Source organism: Capsicum annuum, chromosome 1 (assembly GCF_002878395.1).
Source record: "Capsicum annuum cultivar UCD-10X-F1 chromosome 1, UCD10Xv1.1, whole genome shotgun sequence".
Classification (NCBI taxonomy): Eukaryota; Viridiplantae; Streptophyta; class Magnoliopsida; order Solanales; family Solanaceae; genus Capsicum; species Capsicum annuum.
This window is the reverse complement of record NC_061111.1, coordinates 251,097,334-251,116,622: the sequence shown is the minus strand read 5'-3', so window position 1 is coordinate 251,116,622 and position 19,289 is coordinate 251,097,334.

The window sequence follows — 19,289 nt, the reverse complement described above, 5'->3', positions numbered from 1 at the left end:
TTGCACAATTCCAGGATGCCCAGGATCCATATGAAGACGACGACTCAGGCATGAGCTTCGACTCCATAGCCCTGCACAACTTGGATACGTAAAAATACTCTACAGTTCTCACAGTTTGTATTATTAGCTAGCATGGTCAGGTGGGGATGCCCACTTTATGTCTTGTAATAGTCAGCGTCAGTCAGAGTGCTTCCTTTATCACTACTTTCTAAAAGAAAGAAAAACTGTTGAAGCACGCGTCAAAATAAGTTTGAAAGAAAATTAATAACGCATGTGACGATGGGGCCCAAAGCGTACCCGACTTGCATTATTAAAGTTTTCTTTCTTATCCCTTATCTTAAAGTGTCGGCCAACTGTGTTGCGGCCACGTAGTAGCCTTTAGAACCTCTCCTTTATGTACATTTTTGCCTATAAAAGGCGCACATTTTGTAGTAGAAAGACAGAGTGAAATCAACCAACCTCCAAACCCACTTGAAATGTTTAAACCTTTCCTCCCAAAAAACTTGTCCAAACCAGTCTTGCTTGTATAAACTTTGTAATATCGTGATTTAAATAAAGGCTTCACGTTTTCTATTCCAATCTTAAGGGGGTTCCCGAAAGGGAAACCTCTCTCCTAGTTACTTCATGTAATTCTTCTTTGCCAATTTACTTTGTTGGCTCTCAAATTTAAGTATTACTACCTCAGTTTCATTTTACTTCGACTTTTTTTTTTAACTTTACAAACTCTATAAATAATTAGAAGCATAATATTTTCTTCGTTCACTTTTACTAGTTATTAATTTCCTAATTGAATTTCTATTTTTACTTGTTATTTTTGACATATTAAGAAAAGACAATTTTTTTTCCTATTTACACTTCGCATTAATTATTTTTTTTCAAATTAATTTCAAGATATCATGTAAGCATCATTCAATAAGGGTATTATGGTAAAGAGTCATTAATTGTTTTTCTTAATAGGTGTGTCAACTCAAAATATGTCAAGTAAAACCAAACGGAGAGAGTCTTTTACAAAATCAATTCGACTAATGCCGTCTTGAAACTCTAAATCCAACTAGCATTTTCTTTAGTTATTTAATACTGAGAGTATTGTGGGAAAGAAGTAATAAAACACTCTTAATTTGTAAAAATAGACAACTAATTTAAAACAAATATATTTAAAAAGAAGACCAAATAAAATAAAACGGATGGAGTAATTCAAAAGGATAAATGTGAAATAGGGTAAAACACTCACAACTAAGTTATTTGATCGGTGTCTATTAAAATTTTAACTCTGATTTAACTGTTTTCTCTAGTAATTTTTCTATCAACTGCAATGATGAGAATTTATCACCCCATCAAATTTAACAAAGGAAAAGTTATTGGGGTCTCAAGGTTAAAAATAGGTACTCAAAAAGACTTAAAGAAACAACAAAAAAGAAACTATTTAAGAAAATTATAAGCAAATGAATTTTTCTCTAACAGTTTTAACCATGACCTAAAATACAGGTGGCGGAAAATTTATTCTATGAAACAACCTTACATGATTAATTATAGACATCAATCTAATTACACGAGCACACAAAAAGATTACTTATATATGGGATGGATGTAAGAGTATCCAAAATAAAGCTTACACAGAGCCAGAGGCAAATAATGCAAGATTGGACCTAAGAAAGTGTGTAAACAGAAGGCAGCCTTCATCAGCATTAGGACATTCATTCCAAACAAAAAATAAATTGTTAATTCTACTTATCTTTGTCTTCATGTTATGTGGTTACAAAGTAAAGCAAACATAATCAGAATTGAAGATAAACTATACTAATAATTTAATCAATATAAAGCAGAAATCAAGTAAAATAAATTTATAGTGGAAGAATTCAAAATTTCTCAGCAAAAATCCCACAAGAAAAATATAAAAGCTTTAAGTTCAAACTTCTCATATAATCAAGAATTGAGCAATTAAAAGATTTCAATTATTATTAAACACAAAATACATAACACCACAATAAAAAATAGAATACATATCTCAAAAGGGTAATTAAGCAATCAAGTCAACATAAAAGACAATCATTGAATTTTCAATAAGCTATATACAACAGAATAGTTAACATACAATTTCATATACAAAGTAGAACGTGAGATTATTTTTTTCTTCTGTTGCTTTCACTTTTTAAGTAAAAAAGAAACCTTCTTCTCTTTATATATATTATTGTAATTGACTCTTTATTTGACACTTTTCATCTAGAAAAATATTATTTCTTACCATCTATTTTAATACTTAAAATCTATTAATTCTCCTAATATCTTTTATTATATATTTTAGAAGTCAATATTATATTTAATATTATAAAATAATGATATAATAATTAAAGAAAAAGATGAAAGACAATTTTTAAGAAAACTTTTAACGAAAGTCCAAAAATCCAAAGATTTATTAAACCTATTTTATGGAATTTTAGTTGGTACTTTTTTTCAGGTAATGCCTCTTATTTATTTTTTTTAGAGAAAAAACCTTAATTAGATTTTCCTTTACCAAAAATTTAAGACAAAATAAAACCCTTTTTAAGTCAACCGGTCCTTTTTTTTTTTCTTTTGGGAAAAGGTCACGAACAACAAAACACCAAATAAATATTATCATAAATTTAGAAATTAATTTAGGACTCCTTAATTTTCTAAGATTATAATTAATTTTATAAAGTTAGTTAAATAATTAATCTTATCATATAAGATTATATTTTTTCTTTTTCACGTCTCTTACTATATTTAACGTTGGAAAATAAATCAAAATAATAAAAATTAATGTTGTAATCATATAAAATTGAGGATAGGAAAATAAGAATTTTTACCTAACACACCTAATGCAATAAATATGCCCTCGTCTCTTACCATATTTATAGATTTTTTTTAATACTCTTTATCAATTATCTTTTTAAAAAAATAAAAAATTGTGGGAAGGGGATTACTGTGGGGAATTGAACCCTCACCAGCAAGGTGGAAGTTCAGGTAACTAACGAACTAAGCTACTAAGATTCCCCACTCTTTATTAATTATCATATATTTTATCACTCCCTTTTCACTTACAAAATAAAACCAACCAAAATTTATTTTTCATATATTCTTCCTCTTACCATATAATTTAGGACTCCTTAATCTTTTAAGATCATAATTAATTTTATAAAATTAATTAAATAATAATTGAAGAAAATTGGTGAAAAGACAATTTTGTCAAAAGGAAGATTTTTAATGAAGGGTAAAAAATTTAAATTACTTTTTTAAGGGTCTTCACACTTTTAATATATTATAGATATAGATTATAGATATAGACTAGTTTAGGTTACGTGTTCCGCGCATGTACCTTGCTTTAGTGAACTTAATTTATAAAATCACTTCGATATTATAACATAAAATATGTTTTAATAAATAAATAAATAAATATGATGTTATTACATACGAAATAAACTCAAATAGAAAATTGATATATTCATACAAAACCATATAAAATCATTAAAACCCACTTTAAACATTATGAATGTTGTATTGTAGTAGAAAAAAAATTCTTAATCTATATCTATAGTATATTAAAAGTATGAGGATCCTTAAAAAAGTGATTTAAACTTTTTACCCTTCATTAAAAACTCTTCTTTAGACAAAATTATCTTTTCATTATTTTTTAATTTATTATTTAATTATTTTTATTATATTAACTAGACTTTTTAAAATATACGGGACTCCTAAAATATATGGTAGGGGAATTAATTAATATTTTCCTTTCTACTAGACTTCCTAAAATATATGAGACTCCTAAAATATATGGTAGGAGAATTAATTAATATTTTTCTTTCTACTGTTAAATTAGAAAAATACTCCTAATAAGACTCTATTAAAAAAAAATACTTCTATAAATATTGAGATATACGTTAAACTAGAGAACAAACCGGTTTAATATGATTGATGCTCATCTAACTTGATTCGATTGCATGTCTAGACTTGTGGATGTTTGATTTTCTAACTCTCAACTTCTTCACAGTTTTTGTCGGCATAATAGAATTCAACATATGTGTGTATATATACTAGTTCAGATGTACCGCCTTCCGCGTGTATCTCACTTTGATGAGTTCAAATAGTACACTAAATAGGATATTTGTTTAAATAATAAAGATGAATATAATAATTAAATTTAATATATTTTGAGTATGTAAAGTTGGAGAATTTATTTATTAAAGCTACCCTTTACCTAAAATATTTTTAAAAGTAGATCGGCATTCACTACCATCTAAAAATTGCAACAAAATAATACAATGATAGAGACATCAGAATAATACAATTAAATCTAATCTTTACACATAAAATTTTTCTCAAAGTCGTCCGACACTCATCTACCACCTGTAAATAATAAAAAAATAATACGATAATAGAGATATCAAAATAATACAACTAAACCTAACCTTTACATAAAAAAATTCTTCAAAATAATACGACCAACATTTATCTATCACCTATAAACTGCAACAAAATAATAAGATAAAGGTGATATCAAAACAATACAATTAAACTTAAATTTTACACACAAAAAATTCTCAAAGCCGACCGAGATTCATCTGCGAACTGTAAACTACCACAAAATAACAAACTAATAGAGATATTACGATAATACAATTAAACCTAACATTTACCTAAAAAAAATTCAAAATCGACCCACATTCATCTAGCATCTGTAAATTAAAATAAAATAATAAGATAATAAAGATATCAAAATAATACAATTAAATCTAACCTTTACATAAGAAATTTTTCACAGCCAACCGACATTCTTCTACGACCTGTAAACTATAAAAAAATATAATAGTGATCATAAAGCTTCGATTTTGATCCAACTAATTCTTGTCTGGGCGAAAATTTTGACCCTAAAGAATAATTTTGAATGAAAACAAAGAAGATATATATATACACACATGTTGAATTCTATTATGCTAACAAAAATAGTGAAGAAGTTGAGCGTTCGAAAATCAAGCATCCATCAATCTAGACATGCAATCGAATCAAGTTAGATGAACATCAATCATATTCTCCTAATAGGCAAACCGGTTTGTTCTCTAGTTTAATGTACATCTCAATATTTATACCTTAATAGAGCCCTACTTTAGTAGTATTTTTCTAATTGAACAATAAAAATAAAAATATTAATTAATTCTCCTACCATATATTTTAGATTAATTCCTGTACAATATATTTTAGGAAAACATGATAACTAATTCAAGGCAAGGCAAGTAATGATAACTGATTGCCAATAAATGTTCATCCTAACTCAACCTAAGTTTTAAAAACATACTTTCTTTTTATTTTTGTTTCTCACGTCTGATTAAAAACATAACTAAAAATGAGAATTACACTTGAAATTTTAGGAAAAATTAAAATCCAAGTAAAGAGAGGAAAAAAAAAAGAAAATTTATAATGAAATATAAGGAAATAATAACATTATGTTGAGAAAGAGCAAGGAACTGTTTATTTTATTTCAAAGCTTTTGTATTAATATAGTTCGTTAGTATGGTATTTGCTTCAATTTTTATATTAATAATTTCAAATTTTTCTTTTTTCTTGAAGTTGAATTTTCTAAAATTCAATGTTTTGTAGGGTGTTTTTCTTTCCTTCGATAATTTTTCCCTCAAATTATGGTAATTTTTATTTTTAGTATAATTTTACATTAATTGACATTACCATATGTTTTAGGATTCTCATATATTTTATGAAATCTAGTTAATATAATAAAAATAATTAAATAATAAATTAAAAATAGTGAAAAGACAGTTTTGTTTAAAGAAGAGTCTTTTAATGAAGGGCAAAAAGTTCAAATCACTTTTCTAAGGGTCTTCACACTTTTAATATATTATATATATATATATATATATATATATATATATATATATATATATATACTAGTTTAGGTATATGTGCTTCGCGCATGTATCTCACTATAACGAATTCAAATATTACACAAAATAGGATATTTGTTTAAATTGATAAAAATGCGTATAATAATTAAATTCAACATCTTTTGAATATGTAAAGATGGAGAATTTATTTAATTAAATCTAGCCTTTACCAAAAAAATTCTCAAAGTCGATTGACATTCATCTAAAATTTGTAAACTACAACAAAACAATATAATGATGGAGATATGCAAATAATATACAATTAAATTTAACCTTTACATAAAAAATTTATCAAAGTCGACGGATATTAAACAAAATAATATGATGATAGAGATATCAAAACAATACATCTAAAACTAACCTTTACATAAAAGAAATTCTCAAATTAGAGATATCAAAACAATACAACAACAACAAACCCAGTATATTCCCACATAGTGGGGTCTGAGGAGGGTAGACTGTACGCAGTCCATACCACTACCTCTAACGAGGTAGAGAGGTTGTTTCCGATAGACCCCCGGCTCAAGATAAATGTCGGTCAGTCGACATTTATCTACTACCTGTAAACTATAGTAAAACAATACAATAAAATTAAAGAGATGTCAAAACAATACAATTAAACCTAACCTTTACATACAAAAATTCCTCAAAGATGATCAACATTCATCTACGACCTGTAAACTACGACAAAACAATACACAAATAGAGATAACAATATAGTTAAACCTAATCTTTACCTTAAAAAATTCTTCAAAGCCGACCAACATTCATCGACTACTTGTAAATTAAAATAAAATAATATAATAATAAAGATATCAAAATAATGCAATTAAAACTAATCTTTACATAGAAAATTCCTCAAAGCTAATCTACATTCATCTACGATCTATAAACTACAATAAAACAATATGATAATGATCGCAAAAATTCAGTCTCCAATCAGACTGTCTTTACCACCAAATATATGGAGCAAACAATTTGATTCAATATTATTGATGAGTATTCAGCTCTTATCCAGAGCTTAAAGATGTAATCTGGCAACAAATTATTTAATTAATAAAATTTTACCACCAAAACATAGCAGCAATTGATGGAAAACTTACACGTTATAGGATAACAAAACCCTAAAAGCACATACCTAGAAAGAAGGAAAAAAACTTTACTATAAAAACACCTAATATGTACTTGAGAGACCTATGGGAGAAAACGCTCAACTTTTCAAATCACTACTTTGTTTTGTCTGTTTTTCTATTGGAAAGACGGAGAAGAAGATGATGTTTCCAAATGTTAAAGCACTGGAAATCTACTCCCATGAGGAAATAATAGTGGAAATTCTCATCAGGTTACCTATTCAATCTCTTCTTCAATTCAAATGTATTTCGAAATCTTGTACCACGTTGATCTCCAATCCAAAATTTAAGGAGAAACATTACCATCATGCCAAGAATAATAAAAAAATTCTTATTGCTCAAAGGCTCCCTGGGACTCATACGATTTCATATTCTTTTTCTTTTTCTTCGATATTACAAAAGCTGGCAAGAAAGCCCAACTATTATTTTAGTGTTTAGTTCTACGATTTTATTTATTCGCCAAATATAAGGTACTATAATTAGGACTCTTTTAATAATGGTAATTTTTTATTCTTCCAAAATTATATAAATAAGTTGTACAGTTCTACATTAATAAAGCAATTTTATTTTACTTCTACGATTATATTTATGTGCCAAATAGAAGGTACTATAATTCAGACTTTTTTAATAATGGTGATTTTTTATTTTCCAAAAATATATATTAGTAGTATTTAAGAATAATTATAATTTAAAAAAATAGTAAAAAGACGATTTTGTCTAAAGGATAGTGTTTTAATGAAGGGTAAAAAGTTCAAATCACTTTTCTAAAGGCCTTCACACTTTTAATATATTATAGATGCAATTGAACAATTCTAACTGGCCATTGTTGACCCAGTTCAAGCTCAAATAGAGAGAGGAAGATGAAGATATTATTTTAGCTAAGATACAGAGAAAAAATGTGTGCTCAATTAAAATGAAACAGTGATATTTATACACTGTTGGTTATAACTACTTTATAACAAACTCACTATTTAACTGACTACTAACAACCTCACTTTTTTACTTAATTGCCACCTAAAATATTTATACACCATATCAATATCAAGTAATTCCTAAATCATTACTCCCCCTCAAGCTGGTGGGTGTGAAAACATTCAACACACTTAGCTTGCCTACCAAATTCTCATGTTGCAGTCTAGGCAATCCTTTAGTCAATATGTCTGCAAGTTGTTCTTTGGAACCAACATGTTCTGTTCTCGTCATACCTTCTTGTATCTTCTGTCTAATGAAGTGACAGTCAATCTCTATGTGTTTTGTTCTTTCATGAAACACTGGATTGGCTGTTATCTGCAGAGCTGCTCTACTATCACTGAATACCACAACTGGTTCTTCAACCTTATGTCAAAATTTCTTCAATAAAGCAGTAATCCACACCAATTCTGATACTGCATTGGCCATGATTCAGTATTCAGCTTCCGCTGAACTTCTTGAAACTACATTCTGCTTCTTAGATTTCCATGACAGCAATGATTCTCCATGTTTAATTAAAAAACCTGATACTGACCTTCTAATATTGGGGCATGTTGCCCAGTCTGCATCACAATACACATTCAATATTTTTGATTTTCTACTACTCAACAATACTCCAAGTCCCGGCTCTCTTTTCACATACCTCATCACTTTAATATCATCTTCCAGTATGATTTCTTTGGCTGTTGCAAAAATTGGCTAAGTGTCTGAATTGAGAAAGCAATATTTGGTCTTGTCAATGTTAAGCACAACATCTTCCCTATCAGTTTCTGATATTTTTCTCTATCTTTAAATGGTTAATTATTTGACTCTCCCATAATAGAATCTAACTCCACTGTTGTCAGCCTTGCATTGGTTTCAAGTGGTGTCATAGCTGGTTTAGCACTTCCTAATTCCAAGTCTGAAATAATCTCTAAAGAATATTTTCTCTAGTTCATCAAGATGCCTTTTACAGATCTGCTGAACTCCATACCAAGGAAGAATTTTAAGTCACCAAGGTCTATGGTCTTAAAAGCCTTTTGCAAAGATGCTTTAGTGTTTCCTATCATAGTCAGGTTACTACATGGCACCAACATATCATCAACATAAACAAGAATTACTACTATGTCTGATCCTTGCCTTTGAATGAATAATGAGTGATCCAAGATGCTTTGAACAAAGCCATCATGCACCAATGCTTCACATAACATTAAATTCCACTGTCTGTTTACTTGTTTAAGACCATAGAGGGATTTGACAAGTCTGCACACTAGACCAAACTCCCCCTGACTTAGAAAACCCTCAGGCAATTGCATGTTGACCTCATCATGCAAGTCACCATGTAAGAAGGCATTGTAAACATCTAACTGATAAACATGCCAATTATACTGAGAAGCAAAAGAGAGAACAGTTCTGACAGTAGCAATCTTAGCAACAGGGGAAAAGGTGTCATAAAAATTGAGATCTTCTCTCTGATTATACCCTTTGGCTACTAACCTAGCCTTAAACCTTTCTACATTATCATTTGCTTTCAACTAGCCTTTATACACGTATTTGCAGCCAATAGGTACCTTGCCCTGTGGTAGGGGAATCAGGTCTCATGTGTGATTATCCTAAAGTGCTTGCAGTTCATCTTGCATTGCTTCTTAACCATCTATCATCTGATGCAACCTCATGATAGGAAGTAGGTTTATGAATAGCTGAGAAAGCTCTTTAGTAGCATTGGTAAGAGATAGACAGATGATCATAAGATAAGTGATCTCTAATAGGATAGAGAACAGTACTAGCAGAAGGTTTAGACACAAAATCTGACAACCAAAGAGGTTGCTTAGAGGTCTTAGTAGATCTTCTACGAGGTAGAGCTTCATAAGATGTTGGAGCAGGAATATCAATATGGGAAAGAGGTTGCTTAGAGATCCTAGTAGATCTTCTAAGGTATGAAACTTCATAAAAAGTTGGAGCAGGAATATCAGGAGGACTAATTTTAGATGTAGAAGACAGTGCAGCAAGAGCATTCGAAAGTATAGTAATCTCTGATGTAAGCTCAGGTGTGAATGATTGATCCTCTATATAATACTCAGATGTGAGGAATGGATCATCAGGTGTAGTAACAGATGGAATAGTGTCCCGAAAAGAAAAATGGTTCTCATGGAATAAGACGTCCCTATTTACAAAAAACTTATGATTTTCAAGGTCAAACAGAACATAGCCTTTAATGACACTGGAATAGCCCATAAACACTGACTTTACTGCCCTAGGTGCAAATTTATCAATTCTTGGCAGAACACTTGCAAAGCACAAATGTAACACCCCGTATTCAAGTACGTGTATTGGCGTATTCAAGTACGTGTATTGGTCTTATTTATATGAAATTAATTTTTTTATTTTATTTATACCGAAATTTGCCCGTCGATGGTTCCATGCGAAGGTTATTAAAAAAGCTTTCCAATGATATAAAGATTTCCAAAAATGGATAGGTTTTGGATATAATAGAGCACGTTCGAAACTATAAAATGGTGGCCCGGATATTTGGGAATAGTAAATGTGCAGGAAAATTTCCTGCACACAAACTACTAAGGCCAGTCGAATTTTTGGGTCAACTTCGAATGATCATAACTCCATTAATATAATGAAATGGGAGAGTTGAGACCTATTAAAAGAAAGATCTTTGAGTATTCTTTCCAATGCAATTGGTTTCATCCAAATCCAACGTCTGAGTAAGGAGTTATACTCGTTTTACTTCAGCCTATCAAAACAGATTTTTAGGATCAACTTCAAACGACCATAACTCCTTGTACAGGACGAACTGGGTGGCCTACTTTATATGAAATGAAAGCCCTTTGCATTATCCTTCCAACGATACCAATTTCACCCAAATCCAATATCGAAGCAAGGAGTGATGGTCGATCTACTTTAGCTTATCAAAAGAGTCCACCAAAAGACAGATTTGACATTATTTAAATTTTAAAGGCATTTTGGTCATTTCCTATTATATTATGGACGGGAATATATGTATATATACATGTATATGAGTTCAAAAACTCATTTTCATCATCAATCATTGAGAAAGAACAAACCCTAGCCAAATTTGACCTTTAAATTACTTTTGATTCAACCGTAGAAATTCTAAAGTAATCCGATAACTGCATTTGTCATCTCGAGAGCTTCGAACGACACCTATTATTTGTGCAAACAGGATTGCATAATCAAGAGGTGAATTCTAAGGTATGAATATTGTTTGCCTTTGTTCTTTTCCATATGTATATGTGTGATAGAGGATTATATGTATTGGTTGTTATTGAAAGGTGATGAAAATAGGGTTATGGACTATTTTGCATGGTTTGGTTGTATTAAATTATGGAAGGTGGATATGGTAATTGAGTTATGGAAGGTGGATATGGTGATATACTATTGAATTGATGATTATTTATGTCTATGGCTCAATTTGGTTTAATGGATTGGTTGGAAGGATAAATAAATCCAAACTTGATATTGGAGGATGTTGTATGAATATGCATGACATGTAAATGTAATTGGAGTATAAGAGGGTTAAAGTGACACCCTTTATGGTGTAATTAAGGCTTACTACTTAACCACTAGTTTGGTGAATTCAAATAATTGAATTGTGACGTTTGGTCGCTAATACTAGATTGCTATATATGTTCATAGTAGATAAGTAATCCGAGAAGATGGGAAGTCCGTTTGGAAATAGTATTGAAGGTTGACATTCAGGTATGTACATACTCTATACCATATCTTTGGCATGAAAGTGAACAATTGTTCTATTAAGAAAGTTTCCAAAGTTATTCAGTAACATGTGATCCATAATGGTTTTGTATGATGTCATACGTTACCAATGAACTTGTTTTCACCTTACAAGATGTCAAGACATTCCAATACTTACTTGTTTTCCAAATCTTACATGTTTATTACACTAATGAATGTCAGAAGGTATTCGGTTACTCAAACAAGATCCATGTGCTATTAATGACTCCAAAACGTTTCATTGATATACCAATAAGTTCCTACTTCATTGTTATGGCATTGATGACTCCAAAACACTTCATTGATGTGCCAATGAGTTCTTACTTCATTGTTATTGCATTGATGGCTTATTTATATGTCTCTTATTGATGTATCATTGTTTCAAAGTATCAAAAATGCGGTGGTGACCGAAATAACAATCTCAAAGATTAATTGAACTAAGTGATGGAAGTTCTCTCTTATCGGGTGGTATCCCAGGGGCATAAGCCTATCATGGGTCGATCTCTATTTATGTGTTTATGGGTGGTATTCCAGGGGCATAAGCCTATCATGGGTCGATCCCAGTTGATATGTACTGGAGGTAGCCTAATGGTCACAGTACAGTAATGATTACAAAGATGATAAGAACGAAGGTAAAGTGATTGAATAAATACAATGTACAGGTTGTCACAAGTTCTAGTAAGTGTGGTCCACTCCTATTACGACTTATTCACTTGTTTCTGATTTCTATTGAGCTCCTATATCATATGTGATTATTTACAGCTTTACATACTCAGTACATATTTCGTACTGACGTCCCTCACGGGGGACCTGCATTTCATGCTGCAGGCACAGGTACCTCAGCTCATACATCGCACAAGTAGGAGCCAGGATATCCAGCTGCTTTTAATGAGCTCCAGTTTGCTTCGGGGCTTTCCGTGTCATATCCAGTCACTTTTGGTATTGTATAGAAGTTAGTTATATGGTGGGGTGTGTCCAGACCTTAGTTAAACTCTGTGTATTGTCTAGAGGCTTTGTAGACCTAATGTATAGTCAAGGTGTCATTTTGTTAATAGACGTGATGGCTCCAATGTCCAAGTATTGTATATACATATATATGTGTGCTCGAGCTTATACAAGTGATTATTTCCTTTTATATGTGATATGATGCTGTCCGAATTTTGGGTTGTCATAGATGTATGCATGGGAAGTATAAGGTTATGAGCTGGTTTTCCCGAGCCTACTCGGTTACAGGTGCCAGTCCGCCCCAATAGGATTTGAGGCGTGACAACAAACAACCAAGTGTCTTAAAGTGAGCAAGGCTTGTTTTTTTCCAAAAAATACTTTATCTGGTGACTTACTTGTACGCTGTTGTGAGTATACAATGCCCCCATAACTTGAGTGTATGTTACCTTGAAATCTGAGAGCTCTAGCTACTTCAAACAAATATATTTGCTTCCTCTCAGCCACACCATTTTGCTGAGGGGTATGAGCACAGGTTCTATAGCGAATGAGCCCCATTTCCTTGACCAGATCCTATATTTGACCACTGTAAACTCCCCTCTATTGTCAGCCCTAATACCTTTAACTGTAGCATTAAATTGTGTATTAATCATTTTAAAGAACTGTTTAAGAATCTGCAGCACTTCACTTTTAAATTTGAGCAGAAAAATCCAAGTAATCCTTGAAGAATCATCAATAATAGTAAGGAAAAATCTATTTTCATCAAATGTTTGTGTATTGTAGGGCCCCCATACTTCCAAATGTAATAGTTTAAATACACTGTTGGATCTATTATTACTACTAGGAAATGGAAGCCTGGAATATCTAGCTAGTGGACAAATGTCACAATTACTTAGTACTAATTTGCAGTCATCATCAGCATAAACAAGCATATCCTTGATTGTCCCAACAGATGCATGATCCAACCTTCTACGCCACAACATGATATCATCTCTGTTACTATTAGCATTGAACACCTTCATCTGATCATCTTCAGTATAACTATGTCCAGCAGATCCTTGTGAAACTAGAACATATAAGCCTTTATTCTCTTTACCAATCCCCTACAGTTTCCTACTAGAAAGGTCCTGGAATAAGCAAAATCCAAGATAAAATAATACAAAACAATTGAGTTCTCTTGTAACCTTTGACACGGACAAAAGGTTATATTAAAACTCAGGTACAAATAAGACATCATGTAAGTCTTTTGCATTGGTGAATTTGCAATAACCAGTGTGGGTTACAAATGTCACACCTCCATTAGGCAAGTGTACTTTTCTGTTAGGATCTGATTTAACAGTCTGCACATCATACATTATATCTCAATTTGATGCCATGTGATTAGTAGCACCACTATCAATTATCTATTTTAAGTCATCTAATCTAGTTGCAGGAGTTTTAGCAATACCTGCCATATTATCCATCAAGGTTAACGATGATGAATCTCTCTCAAGCATGTGTATAATCTGGTCACGTTGATCTTCTGTCATCAAAGGTGCCCTTGGTAGTTCAGGTGTGAGCATGGTAGATGGCATTTTCCCTTTATCTCCTGTCCTTAAATAAGGTTATGTAGAAGAATTCTCAGCTTGCACATTATAAGCACTGCTACCATTTCCCTTCTTCTTTGATTTCCAATCAGGTGGATAACCATGTAATTTATAGCAATCGTCTATAACATGACCTTGCAACTTATAGTAATCACATTTCTGATCCCAATTCTTCTTCCCCTTTTTATAATGTTGGTAATTTGTATTTCTATTCGGTCTATAATTCACTCCTTTACTCGCCATGTGAGCAGATAATTCTATATTTTCTCCTTGTAAAAATTGATACTGCATGCTTTTCCCTGCCATCAGAGCTGTTAATTCTGCACCTTCCCCACTTATTGAGGAACTAGTTATTGATCTATGACTTTCCTTTTCAACTAGCATTACATAAGCCTTGTTGATGTTTGGCGTTGGTTCAATCATTAAAATTTGACTCCTCGATTGCTCATAAGTTTCATTCAGCCCCATTAAAAATTACATCAGTTTTTGTCTCTCCATATGTGCAGTAAATTCCCTAGATCTAGGGCAATCACATGGTGGTGGGACTATACTGGTAAATTCATCCCATAAATTGCGTAGCTTCGAGAAATAGCTAGGAATACTATCATTTCCCTATACTGTAGTAGCTATAGCTTTATGTAATTGGTAAATTGGAGATGCATTTACCTTGTCAAATCATTCACGGAGATCCTCCCAAACTGCTTTTGCACTCGTTGCATAGACAATACCTGCATGTAAATCCTGTGTAACTGAGCTCATTATCCATCCTAGAACAATTGCATTGCACCGATCCCATTGATGCCCTAATTCAGCTCCGAGATCCTCCTTCTTCAATGTGCCATCAACCATTCCAAGCTTGTTCTTCCCAAGCAATTGAATGCGCATGGCCCCGCTCCAGATGGAGTAAGTATCAGATCATATTAGTTGTATCGAAATTATTGGAGCTCCACTAGTGTCAGAAGGGTGGAGAAACAGAGCATGATTGTGATCGAACTTCACAGTTGCCGCCATTGTTGAGCTTTAACTAACTGTGCGATAGATTATAGATTATATATCTAATATATTAAAAGTGTGAAGGTCCTTAAAGATATTATTTAAACTTTTTATTCTTCATTAAAAATTTCACCAATAGATAAAATTATTTTTTTCACTTTTTTTTCTCAATTATTACTTACTATTTTTAAAACTGTTAGTATTTGATTAGTTTTTGTTAAAATAATTTGGTATGACAAAAAAAAGAAAAAAAGGAAACACAGTTATTTATTTTTTTAGTTGAAGTTAATAGTTACTACAATTGGGAGATTTGATAGGACAAAAGCGGGGGGGCGGAGGACACGTTGAAGTTAATAGTTAGTACAATTGAAAAATGTGATAAGATAAAATAGGGATAAAAAGGAACACGTTTCTTTTTAGGTTGAAGATTAAGTATTACTAAATACAATTAAGGTTAAAGTTTAAGACAATACGAAAAAAAGGATGAAAATAGAAGAAAACGTATAAAATTAGTAGGAAACTTATTATTACTAAACTCCTAATATTTAGGAATCTTTTGTTTGATTTAACCATATCTAGGTGAATCTAGAGGTTTGAATTTCTGTAAACTAGTTTAGAAGCACGCATTTTGTGGGTAACTCATTTTAATGAGTTTAAATATTACATTAAATAAGATGTTTGTTTAAATAATAAAGATGAATATAATAATTAAATTTAATATCTTTTGAGCATGTGAAGATGGAGAATTTATTTATTAAACCTAATCTTAACCAAAAATATTGTTAAAAGGCGATCAATATTCATCTACCATCTGTAAATTGCAACAAAACAATACAAAGATAGAGACATCAAAATAATACAATTAAATCTAATCTTTACACACAAAAATTTTCTCAAAGTCACCCGACACTCATCTACCACCTGTAAATAATAACAAAATAATACTAGATATCAAAATAATACAACTAAACCCAACCTTTACATAAAAAAATCTTCAAAGTCGACCAACACTTATCTATCCCCTGTAAACTGCAATAAAATAATACGATAAAAGTGATATCAAAACAATATAATTAAACTTAAATTTTACACACAAAAAATTTTCAAAGCCGATCGAGATTCATCTATCAACTGTAAACTACAACAAAATAGCAAACTAATAGAGATATTATGATAATACAATTAAACCTAACCTTTACCTAATTTTTTTTTTCAAAGCCGACCCACATTCATCTAACATCTGTAAATTAAAATAAAACAGTAAGATAATAAAGATATCAAAACAATACAATTAAACCTAACCTTTACACAAGAAATTCTTTAAAGCCAACTGACATTCATCTAAGACCTATAAACTATATAAAAAAAATATAATAGTGATCACAAAGCTTCAATTTTGATCCAACTAATTCTTGTCTGAGCGAAAATTTTGATCCTAAATAGTGATTTTGAATGAAAACAAAGATATAATAGTGATCACATTTTTCAATTGTACTAACTATTAACTTCACCGTGCCCCCCCACCCCCTCCCCTTTTTTTGTCCTATCAAATCTCCCAATTGTACTAACTATTAACTTCAACTAAAAAAATAAATAAATGTGTTTCCTTTTTTTCCTTTTTTGTCAGACCAAATTCTATTTTAACAAAAACTAATCAAATACTAACAGTTTTAAAAATAGTAAATAATAATTGAGAAAAAAAAAGTGAAAAAATAATTTTATTTATTGGTGAAATTTTTAATGAAGAACAAAAAGTTTAAATGATATTTTTAAGGACCTTCACACTTTTAATATATTAGATTAGATAGATAGATAGATGTAGAAACTAGAGATAGAGATAGAGATTAAATATATAGATATAAATATAGATAGATATGAATATCAATATAAATGATATAGATATATTGTAAAATAGACCACCCATTATTTTTGCAAATATAGAACTCAAATTAATTTCCCACCTAACTTACTAGAGAAGATTTAGTAAAAGGGACACTCTCAACACTTAATTTGAAAAATAGACATAATTTTTTCTTAATTTCATTTTCTAAGGTTTGGGAGAAAAGGGTGGGGTATGGATTAAAGTATAAAAATGAAAAAGTTTTTGGCACCCCTTAAGTCTTTTAAAATACTTTTCACACTCCACTTTTCTATAAAACACACACAAAAAATTTTTCTCTCCTCACTCTCCCGTAGTCTCTCCCGCTGGTTTTGCACCCATTCACCATTTTTTATTTGTACCTTGTGTAAATCTTTAAGAACTTCGATCTTCAACTTCAGGTAATTTCTATTCATCTCTCGAGTAATTTGTCCTCCATATTGATGATTTTTTTTGTTTTATTTTGTGTTGATTTAGTTGCTTTGGGAGAAAAAATGATTTTTTTTTGAAAAACAGGAGTTGATTTTACTGAAATTATTTATTTTTTAATTGATATTTGTTTGATTGTTGATGGATATCGATTATCTTTGCCGATTGCATGGTAAATTTTTTTTTCGCTAATTTCATCAGCCAATGTGCCAAGAAATTTGATTTTTCTTCAAATTTTTTCTTCAATGTAATGGTGTTGTAGATGCATATTCTTGTTGGAGATTCTCTGGTTTGAATTATACGTTGTTCTTGTTCTGTTAATAGACCGTTGGGTTGATTAGGTATTTGTTTGATTTGAACGATTTTTTTATTTTTTTTTTGAAAAATAGGGCTTGATTTTACTGAAAATCTGTGTTTTTAAGTTGATATTTGTTTGATTATACATTGTTTTTGATAGATTATGATTTCCCTCGACGATTGTACTGCGGATTTTTCTTCTAATTTTTCTCGATCAACGTGCTAAAAATCTGGGTTCTTTTCAGTTTTTCTTTAATATAATGGTATTTTAGATGCATGTTCTTGTGGGTGATGGTTTGATCATACTGTTATGTTGCTATGTTAATAGGCAATTGGTCTGCTGGAGCTGTTGTCATGTTAATAGACTTTTAGATCGATTAGGTATTATTTTTGCTGTTATTATTCAAAAATCTTATTTTTTGTATGTAGATCATATAAAATGGTTCGAGGTATTAAGGATGTAGAAGTTGAAAGACCCGAGAAAAGAAAAAAATGAGTAGTCAATGAATCGGAGAATAGAAATTGCAGCGATGAAGCTGTTAAAGCTTCGGGTAGAGATGAGCAGGAGGAAATGGAAATTGAGCATAGGATAGACGAGGAAGCATTGATCTTGCCCCACTGTGCAAGGTTTATTTCAGCTGAGAGGTACGACCTCACCACAATCATGGATGATGTTGGATCATTTTCAACTAAGATATCCGTTAGGCCTCGTTTGAAAATATTTTATGAATTCAAACAAGTCGTGGTTGATCAGCATCTAAAGTCGAGGTTTAAAAATTCCTTTTTTAGTTGTTTGTGGGACTTGCCAGAACATATGAAGTTCAATGGACAGCTTGTCCACTATACACTTCTTCGTCGAGTTCAACAGAACAACATGCTGTATGAAATATGGTTTTGCATCAACGACAGACCTGCATGCTTTGGTTTGAAGTATTTTGTGCTAATCATGAGTTTAAACTGTGGGCGTTATCCCCATGATTCAAAATATCTCAAAACGATAGAGGAGGGTGAAGCTTTTTTCAAAAGGATTGCAAAAAAGAGGAGTGCAAACACCAAGAGATTGTTGAAGCTTATTAGAGGTGGGAGGCTGGACAAGGAGGACAAATTCTAATGCTACTTGGTGTGGTTCGTGCACTGCATACTGCTTGCACGCGGCTTGGCAAAAATTGTGGACATAGACATCATCAAAATGGTGGATAACTTGAGCTTCTTCGAGAGATATCCTTGGGGTAAGGAGTCATTCATCTTGACTCTAGACTATCTAAAGAAGCGGATAGAATTCACCAGAAGAATACATATGTGATAAAGAGAGTTTCATTGTATGCGCTCTGCGGATTTTCCTGGGCATTTCTGGTATTGATTATAAACCATTGAAGTAGTTTATTCTATACTGTAATTTATCTATGATGTC